The sequence below is a fragment of the Protopterus annectens genome, chromosome 17.part0 (genome assembly GCF_019279795.1).
Source record: "Protopterus annectens isolate FY-2018-M chromosome 17.part0, PAN1.0, whole genome shotgun sequence".
Lineage (NCBI taxonomy): Eukaryota > Metazoa > Chordata > Ceratodontiformes > Protopteridae > Protopterus > Protopterus annectens.
Window position 1 is genome coordinate 178,300,594 of NC_056751.1, and position 23,015 is coordinate 178,323,608.

Here is a 23,015-nt window from a genome sequence, read left to right on the forward strand (position 1 = left end):
GAGAAATCTACTTCCCTGCAATGTCCACCTAAGGTTATTGTTTCAGGTCTATGATTAAAAACATTGGGAGTGCTGTAACAATTGTAAATGTTTTGGCAGATAGCATTCATACAGGAATAATTGTATATGCTTATTTAACCATGCTATGCTTTTACAATACTTATGTTCATTAAGCACATATAGGCTTACATATATTGTTACTATCTGCATTATTTATTTATATATATGAGCTGTTAATAAAAAGCATGAACTACATTATTAATGTAAGCTATAGTTAAGCTATAGTTATAGTTACTGCTCTATAGTGTTAGCGCTAATGATAACTTTACAGATATCATTGTTACCTAACTGGATATATAACTTGTAGCTTCCTATAGTCTTGTTCCTAGCCTAGTTAGAATAATAAGATTTGACCAGAATTTTGCTGACTTACTTTTGATAAGGACTTGCTATAATACTGATTAGAAGACTTGTAAGGAGTGATGTGATAGCCTGAACTACATTTTTGTACAGTTCTACGTGATTATATGCTTGTAATATTCTGTTTAATTACAATGCCTTTGATACTAAACTAAATATCTTGTTTCTACTATTTTTCTCTCTATTTTCCTCTTAAAACAATCCCAGCTCTCCAATCTGAGTACACTGCTCTAGGACACAGAAACTAACAACCTGAAAAACAAGGACCCTGTCCAAACTCCCTTCAGTCTCCACAGTTGAGCAACCTATCCATGTACTTTCTCAGTAAAGGGAGCATGAAAGTATGTGTCTAAACTATCAGGGCCAGTATATCCTATAATTTATTATTAGATCTAGGTGGCTATAAAGCGCTAGCCAGGAAAACCAGCAGCTTTACTCCCTCCCCACTCTGTAACCAATCTAATCTACTTTTTCCACCATTTAAAGACACTTGGAACCACTACTCCTTTTCTTGCATTAGGATCCTAAACTCCCTCCTTTTTTACCCTTCTTACAATAAATTAATTTGGGCCACCAGGTGGCAGGCTTGTCCCTTCCAGGCCTGGAAGCCTTCTCCTGACCTGTACTACACATTTGCTATATACTGTTTATCCACAGACTTGCTATTAAACTGTAACCAATAACATCTATTTATTTTTATGGCTAGCTCTCACACACCCTCCAAATAGCTCTATTATCTATTCTTTTAACTTTATTCCAGTATTTAGGTTACCTACCTACCGTAATCCCTGCTTCAACTGATTGTTCTTTTCAGCTCCTTACCTCTCTTGTCTCTACCCGCTCCATTCGCCCTGCGGGCTCACTCCACTCCCCTACCCTACCCCCATTTCCCACCCACCCCTACTGCTCCTAAGCATATAAATCCTCACCACACCCTCTTCCTCTCCAATCCAATCACAATAGTCATCTTGTTAGCATTCTACATACACCTGTCTCTAATCACCCTCTAGCATAACTCCTCCCCTTTAAAGAACACCAGTAAGCTTATTAGTCACTATGCAAACAAAACTTTTCCGAATCCAACTAAAGCTCCTAATCATTGTCGTTCTGCTACTTTCTCTGAGAGCAGCCTACCTGCTAACCTCCTATGAACAGTCAAAATATTTACAGCTGAACTTCCCTAATGGACAAACAAGTACTATACCTATAATTAACTCCCCAGAACACATACATATAACATCTTTACCTAGCTATTTACCTGCTAAATATCACAGACTGGCCCATATCAAATACATCTATCTAAAACCTAAAAAATCTCTTCACCATTACTTTAACCTCCACAATCCCTTAAACAAACTATTACACCTCTCCTTAATAGATGGGGACATTCATTCTAACCCAGGACCAGGGCATAAAACTAGCACAGAACCACAAATTCATATTCCCTCTACCCCAAATATCCCATCTAAATCTCCCATCTCACTCTATATAGCTCACCTCAATATTCACAGCATAAATAATAAAATTGCCCACCTCCATGCTCTCCTGGATGTTCATTCCTTTGATATACTTTGCTTAACAGAAACATGGCTAAAACCCACTATACAAAATGTTGAAATTATTCCATCTGGGTACAACATCTTGAGACAAGACCGCAAAGTAAAAAGGAAGGGGTGTTGCTATCCTCTATAAAGAAGGGCTACAAAATATCTATACTAGATCTTGGTTCCTCTTCTGAAAACAATGCAGAAATAATTAACACCAAACTTCAACATAATCCCAGCAAATCCCTAAATAAAATATGTATCTACTTGCCCCCTGGTAACAACATCACCACTCTGGGAGGTATCCTTGCTGAACTCTCCACAAAAATTCTCCAAGAGACAATAATTCTTGGAGACTTTAATATAGACTGGAAGGACTGCTCTACTGAATCACCAACCTCCCATATTAACCTTAATGGCTTCTCACAAACAATTAGCTCCCCAACCAGAATTAAAAAGTCCAATAACAAAGAATCCATCCTATACTGGATTCTAATAAATAATCACCATCAACTCTATAAGGTAGGGACCCTCCCTGATGATGTAAGTGACCATTCTCTCACTTACATAATCAGGCAAAGGTCGAGCTCACACAACCCAACCATATATAAAACAATAAAAAGCAACAGAAACTTTAACCCCAATAATTTCCAAGCTGAACTAAAAGAATGTGATTTGTCACCTATAGAATACCTCCCACTTGACGAAGCAACAAACTAATTTAACTAAAAATTCTTAACAATCCTTAATCACCATGCACCAAAGTGTTCCATCAAAATTAAATCTAAACCCGCCCCACAGCTAACAAAGAAAACCAGGCAGAAAATTCAACGGAGGAATAAAGTTTGGGCACTATGGAGAACAACTAAAAACCCTGTAGACCAACCACAATTCAGGCAAAAAAGAAATGAGACTAAGAAAGCTATACTTGAAGATAAAAAAAAAAACTTTTTCTTCCACCTCCAACAGAACAACCAAAATAATCCACAAAAGTTCTGGGCTAGCATAAACAGACTACTTCAACCAGGCCAATCCGCAACACCACCGCCTATAAGATCAAATTCCGACAATCCAAAGCAAACTGCTAATGCTTTTAATACCTTCTTTACTGAGACCATCCAAACACTTGCTAATCAACTAACAGTTGATAGCTCTGCCCTTCCAACCAATACTACTAACTCTCTCACAACTCTAAACCTGCAACCTGCCCCAACTTCCCTCATCTGCAACCTCTTAAGTAAACTAAAACCTGCTACCCCCTCAGCTGACCAGCTACCTGCGGAATACCTGCAAAAGGCAACCAAAGTCATAGCTTATCCTGTATCATTGCTGAGAAGTAGAACCATACAAGAAAGCACTATTCCCCCCATCTGGAAAATCTCCTACATTATCCCCCTACACAAGGGTGGAAACTCAAGAGAATATTCTAACTATCGTCCCATAGCACTACTTTCCCCATTAGCTAAAATAATGGAAAAGTGCATTCACAGACAGTTACTAGACCACCTACTCCAGAACAATTTACTGGCCAATTCTCAACATGGCTTCAGGCCTTTCCACAGTACAACAACTGCACTCCTATCCTTCACTGACAACATCAATAAAAACCGTAATAACAATCTTCTCTCTTCAGCACTTTTCATCTACCTTTCAAAAGCATTTGACATAGTCAACCACCACTTACTTCTCAATATTCTAAAATCCTTCCCTCTGGACACAAAGACTATAAAATGGTTCCAGTCCTACCTTGATAATAGACAGCAGGCAGTGCTATGAGACAACAACCTCTCACCCCATCTTCCAGTTACCCTAGGTGTTCCTCAGGGCTCTATATTGGGCCCCCTCCTTTTCTCAATATTTATCAATGACCTCAACCTAGCTATTCCTTTAACTAACTGTGTACAATACGCAGATGATTCGACAATAATCTGCTCAGCTAAATCTCAATCCCAACTGCAGACACTAACTCAGACAATGTTCAATAAAACAGAAAATTGGTTTCTACAACACTGCCTCCTCTTGAACCCTCAAAAACTCCTCCTCTTCACTCCTACCCGTAAATCACTCCCAATGAACTTTTCAGTCTTATCCAATAATAATACACTCATATCTCCCGATCCAACAACTAAACTTCTAGGGGTAACCATTGATAACAACCTGAACTTTGAAACCCATATCAACAATAGTATAAAAACTGTCAACAGGAAACTAGGCTCCCTCTATAGGATAAAACCCTTTCTCTCCCCACCAGCCAGGACCACTATTGCCTATTCCCACCTTATCTCCACACTTCTCTATGCTTCTTCCATATATACTAACTTGCCAAAAAATAACCTTAACAAGCTAGTCAATGCTTACAATAGCATTGCCAGATTTGCTACTGCTTCCTCCTTTAGGATCCATCACTGCCATAACCTGAAACAATTAGGCTGATTAGAGCTTCTGAATCAGAGTCACTTTAAACAACTCACTATTGTGCACAAAACCCTTTTCCAACCTACCAATACCCCAATACTTGCTAGTCTCATTACCCAGTATAAGAACCTTCCAACGTTACGCTCATCTAATAAACTACTACTATCAACATGTAAATCTAATAACATGGCAGGAGATGCTATGTTCTCAAATGCAGTTGGAAAGTATTGGAACCAACTCCCCCATGAACTTATATCACTGTTTTCATTTACACTTTTTAAACACAATCTGAAACTCTATCTTAAAACCCATTGGATATGTCCCTGTACAAATCCAGACTAATATCATACTATATCCCAAATATCCTCTCTTAAGTCCTAATTCCTGCTCTATCTGTGTCTTTTTAGATCAAGGCCTATCCTTGGCAAAAACATATCTTATCCTAATAGAGATAATTTAAAATACCTAGTTAAATTCTTCTGCATATAATTCTAAAGCATCCTACCTAAGGCAGGCAACAAGTATTGTTTAAACTGTAAGTATTGCTGAACTGTTGAAATTTGAAGTATGTATTTGTTTAACAATTACTTTCTAGTTACTAATGAAGTTTTGTACATAAAGTCTAAAATAGCTTACCTAATGCTTGTAACATGTTTTTTGTATAAACTGTGGAGATTCCTGAACTGTTTAAAATCTGTAGTATTTAACTGTATAACAACTAGTACCTGTATGTTAGTAGTCTAGTAATCTCCTGGAGCTTATCTCCCCGGGATTCTACTGAAAATAGACATAAATCCAGTTAGACTATCCCAGTCAACAAATGTAAAATAATAAAATAAAATAATTTAGTATATATAGCTCACTGTGTATGCTGTTATCATTTTTATGTAGGAAAAAACAACCAATCTCTGAAAGTAAGAATAAGAGATCATGATTATTGTACAAGGAAACAGTTTGTATACAGTGCACTGGCTAAGCATACTTTGCAGTGTGGACCAGATCGCCAATTTCTTTTTCAGGTGCTTTATGTTATGCAGGGGTCTAATAGACTAGGGCCGGTTGCATCAAATACAGAAAATATAGAACTATAATGGATTTTTAGATTGGTGGCTCACAAAGAGTTTGGCCTGAATAAGTTTGTTTCTGTCAAGCCAATGTTAAAATTAAAAAGACTAAAGTAAGCAGTAAATTTAGCTAATGTTTCTTTAAAAATTTTGGAGGGAAACTTTGTTATTTTAATTGAGTAATTGATGTTAACGTGAGGTATAAGAAGTGTTGGGTTGCATTGTATTGTTGTCTGAAGAAGCGGTCTTGGATAACCATGAAAGCACTTACATTTGTACAATAAAAGTTTTAAATCTTTGGAGATACGTGGTTTGTCTTGAAGCAATATCATTGCTCTTTTCTGTGTTACCTTGCTTGTAGGTTTTTGCAATTTATCTGTACCTGGACACTTTGTGGATACTTGGGATTTTTTAATATACATATATATATATATATATATATATGTATATATATATATATATGTATATATATATATATATATATATATATATATATATATACACAAACGCACGCACATATACACACACACACACACACACACACACACACACACACACACACATATATGTATATGTGTATGTGCATATATATATATATATATATATATATATATATATTAATATATATATATAATATATATATATATTTGTATATATATATATATATATATATATATATATATATATATATATATATAGATACATATATATATATATATATATATATATATATATATATATATTTTCCCTACTGTTGAATGACTGTGCTGCATGATATGTTTGAGAACACATCACACATATCTGCAGCTCAGATGGATTACTGGTAAATTGATGTAGCTGTGGTGTGCAGGGTCCTGGGTTACACACTTGCAAGGGCTGATAATGTATTTGCTGGCCAGAACAAGGGCTGCTGGATACAGAGTGATTAAGGCATCTGTAAGCAGTTGCAAGCAGGTGCAAAATGGATAGTTATGTATACTGTGAAATTTGTGTTGGGAACAGATTGCCCTTTTTTGTTAAGGTGAGAGTGGGATATTAGGGAAGGATAGTAGGTATATATTGGGAGGTAGGTTGGTTCGGAAGACAGACAAGACTGCATACAGGGATGGTATATGACACATGTGGTGGGTAAACACCTTGGACGGGGAGGGTTGTTTGGAAATTGGAAGCCCATGACCCCCAAATGGAAACAGTGGGACTGAGGTCCCCACCCATGGGCAGTCACCACTGCACCTTCATGGCCCTGAAGGTGGCTGTGCTGGGGACTGAGCAGGAGGAGCATGCTGAACCACTACATGTGTCATAAGGGTCTCAAGGTGGTGTAGCAGATCCCACAATATTCTGAAGAGCTCCCTATGCACCAGACCCTGGACCTGACTTCAGGTTATAGGATCCTGTCTGTGCATGCTCCCAGGCGAGGGACAAGCACCATCTCCTGAGGTGGTTCCACCTGAAGGTAGTGCAGGACCAGCAGATGATGAGGTCCCGGGTTGGGTCCCAGATGTGCTGTGGCCCGGACCCATGGCCAGATGAGGTGGGAGAGGTGATTCTGCTGGGAACAGCCTTCCCAAACATGCTATTGTGTTGCAGTTTAAGAACATATGTGGGTAGTAATAGTCAACACAATCCAGGATTAGTTATAACAACATGAGTACATATTCTCATTAACCCAAAACACCAGATTTGCAGCAGTTGCTTAGCAAACAGATCACATGCATATATGGAACCACAGTGGCCATTACAAAGGCATGCAGGCTACATTGTTAGCAACAGGCCACCAATGATAGTGTTTCAACATGGAACATGAATAGAAACACATTTTGATATTTGTTGCACAATAGGATACATGTCCCAACAGTAGGTTTGGTGTAAACATACCCATTGATGTGTGTGTTCAGATTATTTTTGAAGATATGGTGGTGGGGGGGGGGATGTCAATTAACAGCTATTATATCCTTGCAGTATGAGGTCCTCAGACCATTTTTCCTGTTTATGTCTTCCAGGTACCATGTCAAGATAGTGACTTTCTGTGTTCACTCCACAGGAGAATGACATACTTGTCAACTTTATTGTGCATCACCATGGAACCCTCTTTGGGCATACAGCCCATGATCTGCAGGAGAGGACTGCCCTGTGGAAAGAGCTCATCCACAGGGTAAATGATGTCGGCCTGCATAACCACAGTTATGAGCAGGTGCGACATCGTTACACTGACCTCATCCGTCACACCCATCAGTGTGCTGCTGCAGTTAGGAGGGACCAGCTAGCCACAGGTGGCAGTCATGCCATCCAGCCCCATTGACACGTGTTGAGCAGCTCCTTGCCAGCCTTGGGGCACCTGCCCACCACCAGCCAAGTCAAGAACCTGAAGATAGCATTGTGGAGATAGGGGCTACCCACACAATGGATGAGGAGCATGCAGATAAGGCCCCAGGGCACATTAGTAGACTACTGTTGCTTATCCATCTTCATCTGTAAAGTATCTTATAGATTCATAAGTTAGTACTAGGCTAACTGCTCTTGCGAGCCATTGTAAGCCTAGCCAGTTATCCCTTGTGAGACTCAAACCATGAACCTTGTGTTTGTAAGGCAAACACCTTAACCATTAGGCCAACCTCCCAACAGTCTGTCGCTGCAGTGTAATAATGAACAGATGTGCATAATCTGTAGTATTATGGGATACTGTTGTACTGAAATGCTGCTCCCACAATGCCACAAGTGTGGCTATTGACATCACATCTCTCACACAACTATGTTAGTCCCTCTGATATACCTCTGGGGCAGCAGCCTGTAGCTGGTGAGTATGGAGGTCTTTTGTTCAGGTTTGCCAATACACCAGCCATGTTATGGCCATGGTATTTGCCATGCACACATTTAACACATCTACCCATAATGTATGCTTTACATGTTCACTTATTGTTGCTTTTAACTGTATTGCATCACAGTAGTGACCATGTTGGCATATGTGAAAGGTATATAAGAGTCCTACAGTATAACTAACAACCTGTCAGTGCAAGATGTGTGGACAGAGATAAACATAATGGTGGGACAAATGGCCTATATTAGGGACATGTCTGAAACATTAACCTTATACAGTGGCTACAACAGTGTATATACCAGTACTAAAATGGCAACTGTTACAGATCTACACAATGGCATATCACAATACCACATCCCACAACCTTTACAACCTGTAATGTGATCATAACATGAACAATGAATGTGTAATATGGAATCCTATGTTAGGACAACAAATATGGGGAATACATACTTTAATAAACTGGAAGCATATGTGTGCACACACTCCAAATAACATATTGTGAAAGCAGCTTTTGAGGTACTGTAGCATTCACTCATCTTGAGTACGCACCTTCCATCAAGTACAGGTCCTCAATGTCACAACAAGTAATGGTCTGCTGTCCAAGAAGTATGTCCATGACATTTGCCCACTCACCTGAAAAAAAGGCAGCCATGGCTTGCACACATCTTATAAACCATAGAATGGATCTCATATCCAAAGTGTAGCACTCAGGAGAGGGAGACGTAGCCTTACCTCGTCATTGCATATACCATGGCAAACAGTGCAGACAAGCATGTATGTGATGATGAAGTATGGGGCACCATTAATGCAGAAAATAAACAGATGCCCATCCAAGACAGATGACAACACCTGTTTCAAACTGGTCATGGAGGCTGCCCAGAAACATGCAGCAACACTGATGGACTTTCAGGAATGTCTAGCAAGTACTGCCTGTGCAGTACCTGTGTCGACAATTATCCGGACTCTGCATAAGTGCGGGCTGTGGGTTAAAGTAATCAGATGGAAGAGTTGTTCTACAGGAAACATCATCCAGGGCTCCCAACAGGTAGCATATGCATAACATCAAGTCTCCCAAAGGCATGTGTTGCAATGTGTAATGGTGTACCGAGACCAAGGCTGAAACCTACAGACAGTATTAATAAAGATACATGTGATGCACAAGCAACACCTCACTCCATCTCAGGCTCACCTTCCCATCTGTTACTTGCTGGTGCCACTGCCCACTTTTAGGTTTGCTGTTCATTAGCAGGAACTAGGCCAGTAGACATGATGTTCTGAATTTGGGACACTGCAAAATGGCACTCATGTGTGGCTCATAGTTGTCAAGCATCTGCAAAAAGGCTGAAGATGTGGAGGGGTGTCATCCTGAAACACAACAGTGAACTGAAGCATACATCCAAAGCTCACTAAGAATGGCTGTATCTGAACACAGTCAACATCATGCATTGTGCCAGACATAACCCTGACTCCACAGCAATAGTGAAGGTACTGTTTGACCTTCAAAGGCTGTGCACATGAGCTGACCTTGCAATCTGGTGGACTTGGTGGACATTTGTATGGCAGAGTGACCAAATAATGGCAAGTGAAGATGGGCCATGCTAGTATACCCCTTCCAGGAAGAGTGACTGCTGTAGTTCACTTAACAGGTCCTGCGACAAACCATCATGTTAATGGTGTGCACACCTATGCAACCCACATATTGTATGCATCCCAATCAACATCTGCACAACTAATACATTTGTTTGATACTGCATTTGATTTGCACAGGTCATATGTCACATATCAGGTGTGTGTAATGTTAACATATGCAATAGTGTGACCCCATGGCATATCAGGGAAGAGGGTGGCATGCCCATAAGGGTGTGTACACTCCTCATAATCACAGTAAGCTTTGAAGGTTGTCAGTATAATTGGATTTTATTGCTGATATATGCACTGCTGATAATGAGATCTGCAAATCGGATGTCAGACATTCACTATTGACATATGTTCTCATATCAACACAGGTGTGTGTCAGACAAAAACATAGGGGCTATGAGCAACAGAGCAAACATAACTGCCACACATATACACATTCAGCAATGATGTGTACACTTGTGAGGTATGGTGCACAGTGCATGGCAGGGTGCTAAACAGGCACACAGCAATACTGTGTGCATGGGTGCAGTGTGTTCCAAGGAAGGGGCATCACCTAGTAACACAACTCATGCATCACAGAGATGTATAATGTTGGTAACAGGGATTGAGTATAGCTTCAGTGCATGTTGTTGAGTGCCATACGTCATGCATATTGAAAGTTGGGTAATGAGATGTCTGTGTAATATCTTTGTGCCACCTCACCTGTAAGTGTGTGTGTGTGTGTGTATGTGTGTGTGTGTGTGTGTGTGCCCACACGAATGTGTGTGTGTGTAGAGGTAAGCAATGACATATAGGTCTTAAAGTACGTTTTTCTGTTTTCCCCTCACAGGTGGTGAGGTTGGTCAAGGTCCCTCCTGGAGGCAAAATGATGTTAGTGTCCATACAGACTCTGACAATGATGATAGGTATGGTGAGACACAGGTGGGCTTGTCAGGGGCCGAAGCTGTGCCATTGGTTGACATCCCACTGTTATCCACCCCATCCACAGACACAGTCACATTGCCTATACATACCCTATCACCAGTGGCCATAAATGAGGGACAGTTTGTGGGTGGTGACATGGGACAGGACAGTGTGGTGAATATGGCAAGTGTGTCTGTACACAGCAGCCATATCCGGATGACCGGCGAGGTACCACACAGTCAGATGTAGAGGGGTGCTCTTAGGAGGGCTGCTGGCCATCATGCCGCTGGCAGAAGTGCCACAGCAGGTGTCACCAGATGCATGTTTCTGGCCATCATGGAGGTACAGACACATATGGAACGTTGTACCAGACAGGTTCTTAGGCTCCAGAGGGCTAATCATTCAGCTGTTATTGACAACAACCGTGATCTCGCAGGTGCCCACTGTTATTTTGCAGAAGTCCTGCATAGACTTTTGGGTGAGATGGTGGGAATCATCGACTGTGCAATGCCTGTGTTAGAGTATATGGTGGGAGTAGGGAGACAGTCCCGTGGACATAGGTCAGCAACACCAACAGTTGGTGGTCTAGGTGGACGTGCAACAAGTCAGTGCTGCTCCCGTAGTGGGAGTATCAGCACCAGCACTCCAGGGCAGTGCTGTCCACTCCCCAACAGAGAAAGCCACATGCACGTGGCCTTGGCTGGTCCCAACAGGGACCCAGATCCAGTGGACATTTGTCATCATCACGGGAGAGTACCATATATAGCCTTGGACCGGGTAGTGCCCGTGGAACCCCTGGTATTCACAGTTCCTGTGTCAATGGCCAGAGATGGTGAACTGCACACCCTGCCATGTACGGTCTACAACTGTTCAACAAATCCTTTATAGTGCAGCCACATGGCCAAACTGTGTGCATACATACACACACACACACACACACACACACACACACACACACACACACACACACACACACACACACAGACAAACACACACACACACACACATATATACACACACATACACACAAACACACACACACACACACATGTGCGCGCGCACACACACATCACCAACACAGCTAGGGCACTTCCATATCTACACACACCACATCTGCGCAGTCCAATTAATAATGAAACCCCCTTACACACACATGATGTCAACCAGATGGCTCAGCCTAGGTCTCTGGCAAACCCACAACACACACTGTGCATATGATGATACTTGTGCCACATCCCTGTCATCCATACCATTGATGCAGGGACAGACTAATATGGTTCTGATGCACAAGATGAATGTACTAAGGTGTAGCAATGTAATGGTGTGTAACATGTTTTCAGCAGGAAAGTTTAATGCTTACATGTCAGGATGTGTAGCTGTCTAGTCATGATGCATTATAGCTGTTATTAACACTGACTGATAGTGGTCTCCATAATGTATTCAGTTTGTGTTGTAGGTGTCTATGTGTCAGCAGGATGTTTGTGTGTTGTTGTTTCCTACAAGGGGTGTGGCACTGTGGTGACACATTGACTATGTCATATCCTGGGTACAGCTGAACACATGTAACAGGTTTGTACAACAGTTACTGCATGTGCTGCATGGCTGATAGGTCTGAGGGTTGTATACAGGTGAGTGCATGATGGCTGATGTCAGCAGCCCTTCTACAGTGGACAATGGTAAGTGTACTGGGAGGCACACACCACATGTTTGTATATAACGCACACACACACACATACACACACACACACACACACACACACACACACACACACACACACACACACACACACACACACACACACACACAGAGGCTTTGTTGCTGATGCAATACACAGAGAATACTGTACACATCGATGTACTTAATTTTGCAGTGATCTCATTTTAGCATATGTAATTCCACCAAGACAAAATAGGCAAAACATCACATCAGTAAATAATCAGTCTGCTACTTTAATGTCATTGACGATGGTACTGGCAGGGTAAATGTCCCCTTCCCCAAAGTAGTGTAATCCCAGCATTGGTAAACATAGGTGTGCTGGTGTGGATGGCACAACCCTACAGTTTAGAGGGTGTGGGGTGGTGTAGAGCCGTACATAGTGTGAGTGACAGCTACTTAACCTGTTAACATAAACTGTACAGTATTACAGCAGACTAAGTGGGGGGATACACACAACAATAACCCCAATGAGGGTGGCTGTGTCCACAACATCGACAACCAACTATATATACCAACTCCAGTATCGCTGTACAGCTATACAGTGGGGAAGAGAGCATTTACACATCTACTAGTTTTGATGAAATGAATTTCTATAACATGATTCCTTTGAAATGTTAGCATTTGCCAGTCAGTTCTCAGATAGATGACCTCCTGGGACATGTATTTTCTGCCAACTGAAGTAGATCCTTTCACATACACACACTCTTACTTGGCAACACTGAAAGTAGAACCCCATACCTAGGTAATTATTGCTACTAATGTGTTTGGCCTTAATTGCACACACCACACAACTTTTAGGATGAGGTGTGCCCTGAATCTCTTGTTAAGTGAGGAACATCACCAGGCCTTGTACAGTATGGTAATGGGGGATGTACTGGGAGATAATGAACAATACATAGTATGACATACTGTCATATACACATTGACAAACACATAACAGTCATAGACACATTTGAGAGACCTGGGTTTATCAGTGCTAACTACCTTGTCAGTGAGTCCATTCTGTTCCAGATAATTTGCACACCGCACATGCATCATTGGGCTGGACAGTGTACTCAGTTACCTGTATGGTTGATGGTGACAGTGTTCCTCATACAGTGGACCCTGGGACATGTACTGGGGGTACCATGGTGTAAAGACAGTATACCCAGCACCCACACCCCACATTGGTTATTTTACTCACTGAAACCCATGATAATACTCTGACATAATAATAATAATAATTTTGATAACCAGAAATTGTGATAACACTCTTAATACCCAAGTATTTAGGAAGTTTCCCCAGTACAATACCCTACTCCATGCATCCAGCTTTCATCCAAAACATATTGCCAGGAACATCCCTAAATCGCAGTTTATTAGAATTAGACGTAATTGTTCAGATGAGAGCTCTTTTCGGGTTCACTGTCAGGATCTTTCTGACAGATTTATCAACAGGGGCTACAGATCTGGCTATGTTACCATGGCGAAAAACTATGCATCACATCTGACCAGACAGGAGTTGCTCAGATACAAAAACAAACCAGCATCACTTTCTAATAAACTTTGTTTTACTACTACTTATGGGAGAAACACTAATAAGTTTATCAGTATTATTAAAGACAATTGGAATATTCTTACAGCTGATACTGCCTTATCCGCATTGATATCCTCTACTTGCTCTTTCTCTTTTAGGAAGGGTAAAAACTTAGGATCTTATTTTAATCATTACAAGCATCATTCTGATTCAATGTTGCCCCATTTAACCCAGACTACTATTTTAGGTGATAAACTTATTGGATATATGCCTTGCGGTCACTGTAACAATTGTAAACATATTTTGAAAACTACTGAATTTTCAAGCAGAAATAGCAGCATTGTCTATGACATTAAGTTCTTTGCCAATTGTAACACTGACTGGATCATTTATATGGTATGTTGTAGTTGTCAGTGTTTTTATGCTGGCCAAACATCCTGTCCATTCAGGCTACGTATCTCTGAGCATTTGAGTGACATCAAATGCAAGAAAATCAGTAATGCACTCTATAAACATACATTAAAGCATAATACAGCTAAATTTCATTTCTTGGTTATAGATAAAATCATTGGGGATTGTACTTGTAAATCTGGATGGCATAATAAACTTAATATCAAGGAGAGGAAATGGATAACGAAACTAGGGGCACTTTTTTACCCAGGGCTTAATGAATATTTATGAATATTTAATTAATATGCATGTGCTCGCCAATCATATGTTTTTTTCTTATTATTTTTTTTGTTATTTAAGACTTCAATTGTTCTTTGAGTTTGAAAACACTGAAGAAGCCTAGGCTAATTCCAAGCCGAAACCGGTCTGTTTTGTGAAGTCTATGTTATATATATATTAAAGTGCTTTTCACAGCCCCTTTGTTGCTGGCTTATATTTCTTCTGTAATACTCTGACATACCCACAATCACACATTGACCAGGACTGCAATACAACCCTTTGTCTATCTCATCAGTGCTACTACAGGGATATGCATTTATTGCACATGCCACATGGATAGTACGGTGATGATTTGTCATGGCTCTCCTAATGTCAGCAACATCACTATGCCTTATACTGCATTATCAGGTGTACTGTATTTGGAGAATGTGGCCTCAGAATGTTGTATCCTACAAATATACACACTTGCACACATACACACACTTGCCAGGTCTCAGAGGGTAACCCATGCCTATCTACCCATTTTTACAACAGTGTTGTGCAGGTACTGCAAGCTCCAGTAGCCCAGAGGATGAAGAATGAAACAAGGTACATTTAGTGTCCATTACAGCAGCAGCTATTTCTAACTATGACAATGGGAGTGTAGTGCATGAGAAGGTCCTCAGGGTATTATCAACTGCAAGTTTACAAGCACACAGACACTGTTATTCTCAGCAATGCACACTGACACATTTGTCAGTACTGGGGTCCATAGGTGCAGGTGTCCTAGGTTTGTACCAGGATATTGTCCATGTAGAGATGAGAAGAGTAGGGGATGTGGGTATAGTGGTACAATGCCACCTGACATTTGTCAGCAGGCCATTTATTAACTGATGCCACTTGAGTGATCCTCAGGGTGACCGTTAAATGCAACATCCAATCATCTGGTTGTCTCTTGCAGAGGGCAAGTGAGGTTCTCCAACTGACATTTATGCAACATATATTACATAACATGGCCAGTGTCTGGGTTGGAGACCTGTACCCTAGCATGTTCTTTTGACTGTGGTAGTCAAGTTGAGGTATCCATGGCATATGGTGCATACAGGGTGGGGTTTCCTACCTGTGGAATTCATAACACAGCTGGGCAGATATGTCAGTGTGAGTCAAGCATAGATTGCCTGTAAGCAGCCAAGATGGATACCTGACGTCACATCTGTACATATGACAGACAAAAATCAGCTAGCCAATAGGTTATGCATCAGGATTAATGTTTTGACAGATAGATGTTTGACACTGATAGGTATGCCATTACTACATGACAGCAGCCCTCAATGACATGTCCTATAAAGATACAGGTCTACAGTTAATATCCACATATTGGATCAATATTCAGTAGCAAGTACTTAATAACACACAGCCTACACACCAAGAACATGATAGTCAGTACTCAGAGTCCAGTATTGCATGCAGGGGTGTATGGTTCCAGTACTACAATCTGCAATCTACTCTTACTTGGGAAAGCACTGTTAACAGTAGTAACATGGTACAATACATGCAAGTGTGACTGCATATAACCTGGAATACTACCCATGTATGAAATACATACAAAAGGAAAAGATTGGTTTACTAGCCATATATACTTAGGTGTCCCAAACAGTATACTCACACCCCTTACTACTGTAATGACAGCACATAGAAGCATGTTATGTACATGGAATTGAATACACTTATTAAAGTTGTCAATACAGTGCTATTTCATCAGACTAGAATGTGATCACTTGTTTCCAGGGCTGAGCTATGCTTAACAGGTGTAAGCATTGCTTCAATATAAATGCTAAGCAGATTTGTGCACTGGTAAGTGAAGCCTACATGGTGTAAGTGGCTTTTCGTTTAACCGTACATTAGCAGTGCTTACCATCGAGCAAACCTACACAAACCCACTTAAAGCTGTTCAAAACTACATTAAGCACTCTGTATCCAACAGTACTTGTTCTGCCTAGCAAAAAAATAAAAATCACTTGAACCCAGGACCCTGTACACTATAGTCACAGCAGTTAACCACTAAGCCATCAAAGTTGTGAAGATGGTTGTTGTTGTTTCCAATATATCTGTCAGTACACATACTGAATAGTAGTGAACAACTGCTTTGACTTCTACAATTGTGTAGCACTTGTTAGTCAAATTAGTGTTGAATCAAGTATGTTGTTATATCTAAATATACACATATCAGATAAATATGGTGTGATACATCTGAGAAGGTATATACAACAGTCATGTTTACACATAAGGATATGAATATATATATATTTTCATATACATATGTATGTATATGTATATATATATATATATATATATATATATATATATATATATATATATATATATATATATATATGTGTGTGTGTGTGTGTATGTGTATATATATATCTATATTTGTATATATATATGTGTGTGTGTGTGTGTGTGTGTGTGTGTGTGTGTGTGTGTGTGTGTGTGTGTGTGTGTGTGTGTGTGTGTGTGTGTGTGTGTGTGTGTGTGTGTGTGTGTGTGTGTGTATGCATATGAGAGCTCTACTGAATCCTGAAAGCCCAAAATCCTGAAGACCAAAATCTTGAGACCAAAATCCTGAAAGTTCAAAATACTTAAAACTCAAAATACTGAAATCTCAAAATCCTGAAAACATACAGGATACAAACACTTGGTATATTCCAGCACAAGTACATACAGAAACAAATAGAACACAAACTATATTACTGTTCTCCAAGTATAAGGAGGGGGGCAAGCCCCCCTGCACCCTGTGCTACATAAATATATCAACTCCAAGATTGCAGTAGTGAAGTGCAATCTTGGAATTGATATATTTAAGTAGCAGGGGTAGTGCTGGGTGCAGGGGCGCTTGCCCCTGCATATAGTTAAAGAGTAATATGTTTCTGTCTGTACTTCTGCTGGAATCTAGTAAGTGTTGGTGTTGGTGTGTTTTCAGTATTTTGAGTTTTCAGTATTTTGAACTTTCAGGATTTTGGTCTCAGGATTTTGGTCTTGAGGATTTTGGGCTTTCAGGATTCTGTAGCTCTACTATATATATATATATATATATATATATATATATATATATATATATATATATGTCTATACACACACACACACACACACACACACACACATATATATATATATATATATATATATATGTGTGTGTGTATATATAAAACACATGCCCATAACATGTAGTGTTGTCATACCTCAGCACCAATAGTCACATCTTCTTAGTGCAAGGGGATGTCATGCAAGTATTGCAGGTATGAAGGCTGGATGTTGTTACAGTAATAGGAGTTTGTGTTAGCAGACATGTGTGGGATGTCACCACTGATACTGACATGTACACCATCAGTTACTGACAGACATCATAAGATCATCATAGTGATGTACCACACAAATCACAGTAATGATCTTGTGGAATGCAGCAGAGATATGACCAATAAATGTGGACAGTCTGACAAAATCTGAACAGTGCAGAGGTATACACAGAACTCCTTAGTGCAAGACATGTGGACCAAGCCTGACAAAGTGGATGTTTACAGCCATGTAAATGGGGATATCACAAAAATACTGGAATAGATAAGATCACACAGTTGATGCATTCACACACTCTTGTCTGTCCTAACACATATTAACAGAGGAGCAGAGGTCCCAAGCCCACATACTTCACACTAGATAGTGAAATACATCTTTACACGATTCCACTACTTTTTCAGAAATACAGAACAGTTATAGTGGCCAGGCAACAGTACATCTGACAAATATCCGGACATAACATCACACTAGGTAAATACACTGAGCTGCTAGGCACGTCACAAAGCACTTTTCAAACTACAGGCAAATTGTCACAACATTGACCCAAGTTTCCTATGGGGGAATACACATGTACTTGCAAATATCGCAGACACTATAGGCATGTAACAGCATGGAGTAACAGACACTAGTGTGAAAGTGCATACCCACAACAAATCTGAACACAGTCACAGTCACATTATGGTAAACCTAAGTAATATTACAGTATATGGACTGTGTGAACAAAACCACCATCATATGAGCCGCTCACATAGTAAAACTACATATACTGGGACAATACACAGTATAGTCTGATGGCTGACTGTGGTATGGGACATGTGTCAGTCTGGCCCTACAAACATGTACGCTGAAAGGGTAGCATCAACTGGAGCAGCATGCAACATCAGATAGAACAGGACCAAGAACAATGACATCTACCACAGTCTGTACACAGGCCAAGTAACATATTCACAGTCCGCACTCTGTCAACAATCACCATAAGTACACAGACCTCACTACTGTACACACTACAAAAGAATATCCAGGTTTTGTCCTCAAATATAAGGCCTACTATACATAACAAGTCTAGCAGTCTGATATCTCACTGACTTGTTATCAGGTATAATGTCAGTAAATAATGATGTACTGTACATATGCACCTCTTACTGTGTGACATATGGACAAAGGGTGACAGACTTGGGGGACAGAGGCACAAACACAGGGCCAGTATTGACATATTGCTGTGATAAACTGAGAAATGTCTTGGTGTAACAGGGTTTTTTGTGACATATCTCTTCTGTGGGATATGAAGTCAGTAACTTACATGGATGTCAACATGTACTGACTGTAATCATCAGAGTATGCTACTGCATATCTAAAGATAGGAAATATGTGAGTAACACAACACATGTACAACTCCAAACTCTGCACAGTCTGCTGATAGCCCTACAGGTGAGAGTTTCCTCAACCATATAACACTGTCATGCCAGACTTGAAATCATGTAGTTCAACCACATAACACTGTCATGCCAGACTTGAAATCATGTAGAAAAGTCATATCCACACAAACCCTGTTAAACCAACATTACCTCAAATGTAGAATAGCAATAGTTACATTCTATCCCCATGTCTGGAACATCCTGCTCCTGTTTGTTGTCCTGTCTCCACAATGTATGTTGTAAGAGGTATTTCCAACTACCCTCTGTAATGCTGTTTGTTAGACACCCACATGAAGTCCTGCTCACAGTGAAGGAAAAGGGCCAACACTCACATGAAGTGCTTAGTTATAGGAGTGTGTTTCCATGCAATTGGCTATAGGAATGATACCACAGCTGTTCCATATGCATTTAGCAAGTGGGAGACTGCAATTCGTACACAGGCCATCAGCTGATCATGAGCATTCCTTTTTAAAACTCAAGCTGCTGCCTATGCAAAACAGATGTACTTTTCCACATCCACCAGAGAGGGAGTGAGAGAGAGAGAGAGAGAGACAGAGACAGAGACAAAGTATGAAAGGAAGGGTGCAAGAGAGTAAGAGCCAAGCATGTTTGTGTATGATCTATGGGTGGAGAGTGGTATCTGGGGATTATAACAGTTGCCTATATTATTTACTAATCCATACTGTCACATAGTAATTGCACTTGGCTGTACATATTTATGGCTGAGGATTGTCTACAACAACCTCTACAGTGTTTGAAAACTGTTGGCATTGTAATGTGGACAATGGGACATATAGTTCCTCAATATAATGATGTAGCAAAACCCACACTACAATGGATCCTGTCAGTACATACTCACCCCAACACCCACCCAAGATACTGATGACACATGCACAAACCCACACTTACCAGTACTGAGTTTCAAACCCCTCTCTGACTATGTATTGTTATTATAGTGTTATGCAGTTATTGCATGTACCACTGAGCCTGTATGTTGGAGAGCTGTCCAAAGGTATCTTTGAAGGTGAGTGACATCAGCAACAGTGGTAAAGAAGGGATAAGGGAGGTGTAGTACATGTAAATGTCCACAAAAGCAGGTGTTAATGGAGACACACACTTGGTTAGGGAAACACGCACATCATCACAGTTGGCAGGATTAAGATTAGAACCCCTACCTAACTAGTTTTCTACGCTACAATATTACACAGTTATCACAAGTACCACAGAGCTTATATGGCTGGTATATGGCAAAAGCGTTATTTCAAGGTGACTGACATCAGCAGGCATGCTAAAGTAGGCCAATGGGAGGTGTAGTGATTGTGAATGGCTTTGAAATCATTAATCTCCACACACACACACACACACACACACACACACACACACACACACACACACACACACACACACACACACACACACACACACGCACACACACACACACACACACACACACACACACACACACACACACACACACACACACACACACACACACACACACACACACACACACACACACACACACACACACACACACTTGCCAGTACTGAGATGCATAGGTTCATTGCTTCACAGGTGTGTAGTAGGTGAATGGGCCTGACGGCTGTACAAGACTAGGCAAAGGGAATAACTTGGCATCAGGCCACATGACAATGGTCTCCAGTGTGGCTTAGTGGTGTAGTCCCTGGAGTGGTCCCCACAGGTGGGTATTGTATTCACCATCCACTCATCTGGGTTACTATTGTGGGTGGCCAGTGATGTGCACTGCTTCCCATATATGTGGCCTATATTCCATAACATGGACAGTCTCTGGGTTGTGCACATTTCCCACTCTCATATTCTTTGACATGTGGAAGTGTACTTGAGGTCTCTGGGACATGTTGTGTGTACAGATTGTTATCTTCTGATGTAGCATTCCTGACCTCATTTGGGATGACCTGGCTATGGAACTGAGGTTGTGCTTTCACCTACACTGACAGCATGATGCAGGTATTCAGTGGAGTTAGTGATATTTGTCCATACAGGGCATGTGTATAAGGCATGGTATTCTCTTTGTGGGTTACATTTGCAGACTCTACAGTTGTTGCGGGTGTCCAGTGGGAAACATAGCAAAAGGACCACTGCAAGCATTTATTTGCCTACTGTAGGGATGGAACAGGGTACCATGTCCTTTAACTTACTGGAAAACACACACTCAGTCAGGAGATGTTACACATCACAGTACTTTCTGATATCAGTGGCACTGTTGTGGTCAACAGGCATGTAGTCTACTGCAATCACACCGTGGTTACTATCTGTGAGGCAATGTGCAGGGAACTACCAATATAGTGGCTGTTGCCTAGTCAAGTATGTTTGTGTATGGGAAATGGGTGGAGAGTGTTCACTGAGTAATACAAGGGTTGCCTATATTGTTCACTAATCCATAATGTCACATGTAGGGCTATGGATTGTCTACACCATCCTCTCTGGTGTTTGACATCTGTTGTCCTTGTAAAGTGGACATTGTGACATATAGTAGGTCCTCAGTATAATAATTCAGCAAAACCCAACCCACAATGCCCCCTGTTATTACACAATCACCACAACCTCCACACAGGATATTGATGACAGATACACACTTGCCAGTAGTGAGATTCAAACCCCAACCTAGCTATGTATTGGCACTATAGTGCACTACATTTATCGCATGCACCACAGAGCTTACTGGAGGGATGTTGTCCCAAGGTACTTCTAAGGTGAGGAACATCACCAGCCCTTGTAAATACTGGGAGTGGGTGACGTAGTGGGTGAGAGATCCCAAAAATAATTTTACCCTAATCACACATTTACATTTGCCATGGGTGAAGTTCAAACCTCTATCTAGCAATCTTTATGGACCATTATGTTACATATTCACCACATGCACCACTGACCTGACATGTTTTATGGTTGGTAACAGGTACTTGTAAGGTGGATGATATCTGCAGGACTGCTAATGTCAGGCTCTGAGATGTGTACTGGCTGTATATGGGCCAAAATCTTTGAGGTACACACATACATATGTGCACACACAAACACTTGCTACAGATTAAATTCAAACCCATACCTGTGTAGTCACTACTATTACATTGTTCCACATTTATGGCAGGCTCCATGGAGCTTATAAGGCTGACCCATGTCCAAAGGGGCATTTTAAGGTGACTGACATCAGCAGGCTTGCTAAAGTAGGGCAATGGGAGGTGTAGTGACTGTGAATGGCTTCAAAATCATTAATCTCTACACGCACACACACAAACACACACACACACACACACACACACACATAGTTTCACAGTTGCTATGTCTGGGATCAGAACTCCTGCCTAACTAGTATGTTCCACTACAGCATTACACAGTTATCACACATGCCACAGAGCTTACAGGGATAGCCCTTTTCCAAAGGGGTATTTCAAGGTGACTGATATCAGCTGGCTTGCTTAAGTAGGGCAATGGGAGGTGTAGTGACTGTGAATGGCCTCAAAATCATTAATATATATGCACACACAGTTTCCCAGTTGCCATGTCTGGGATTAGAACTCCTG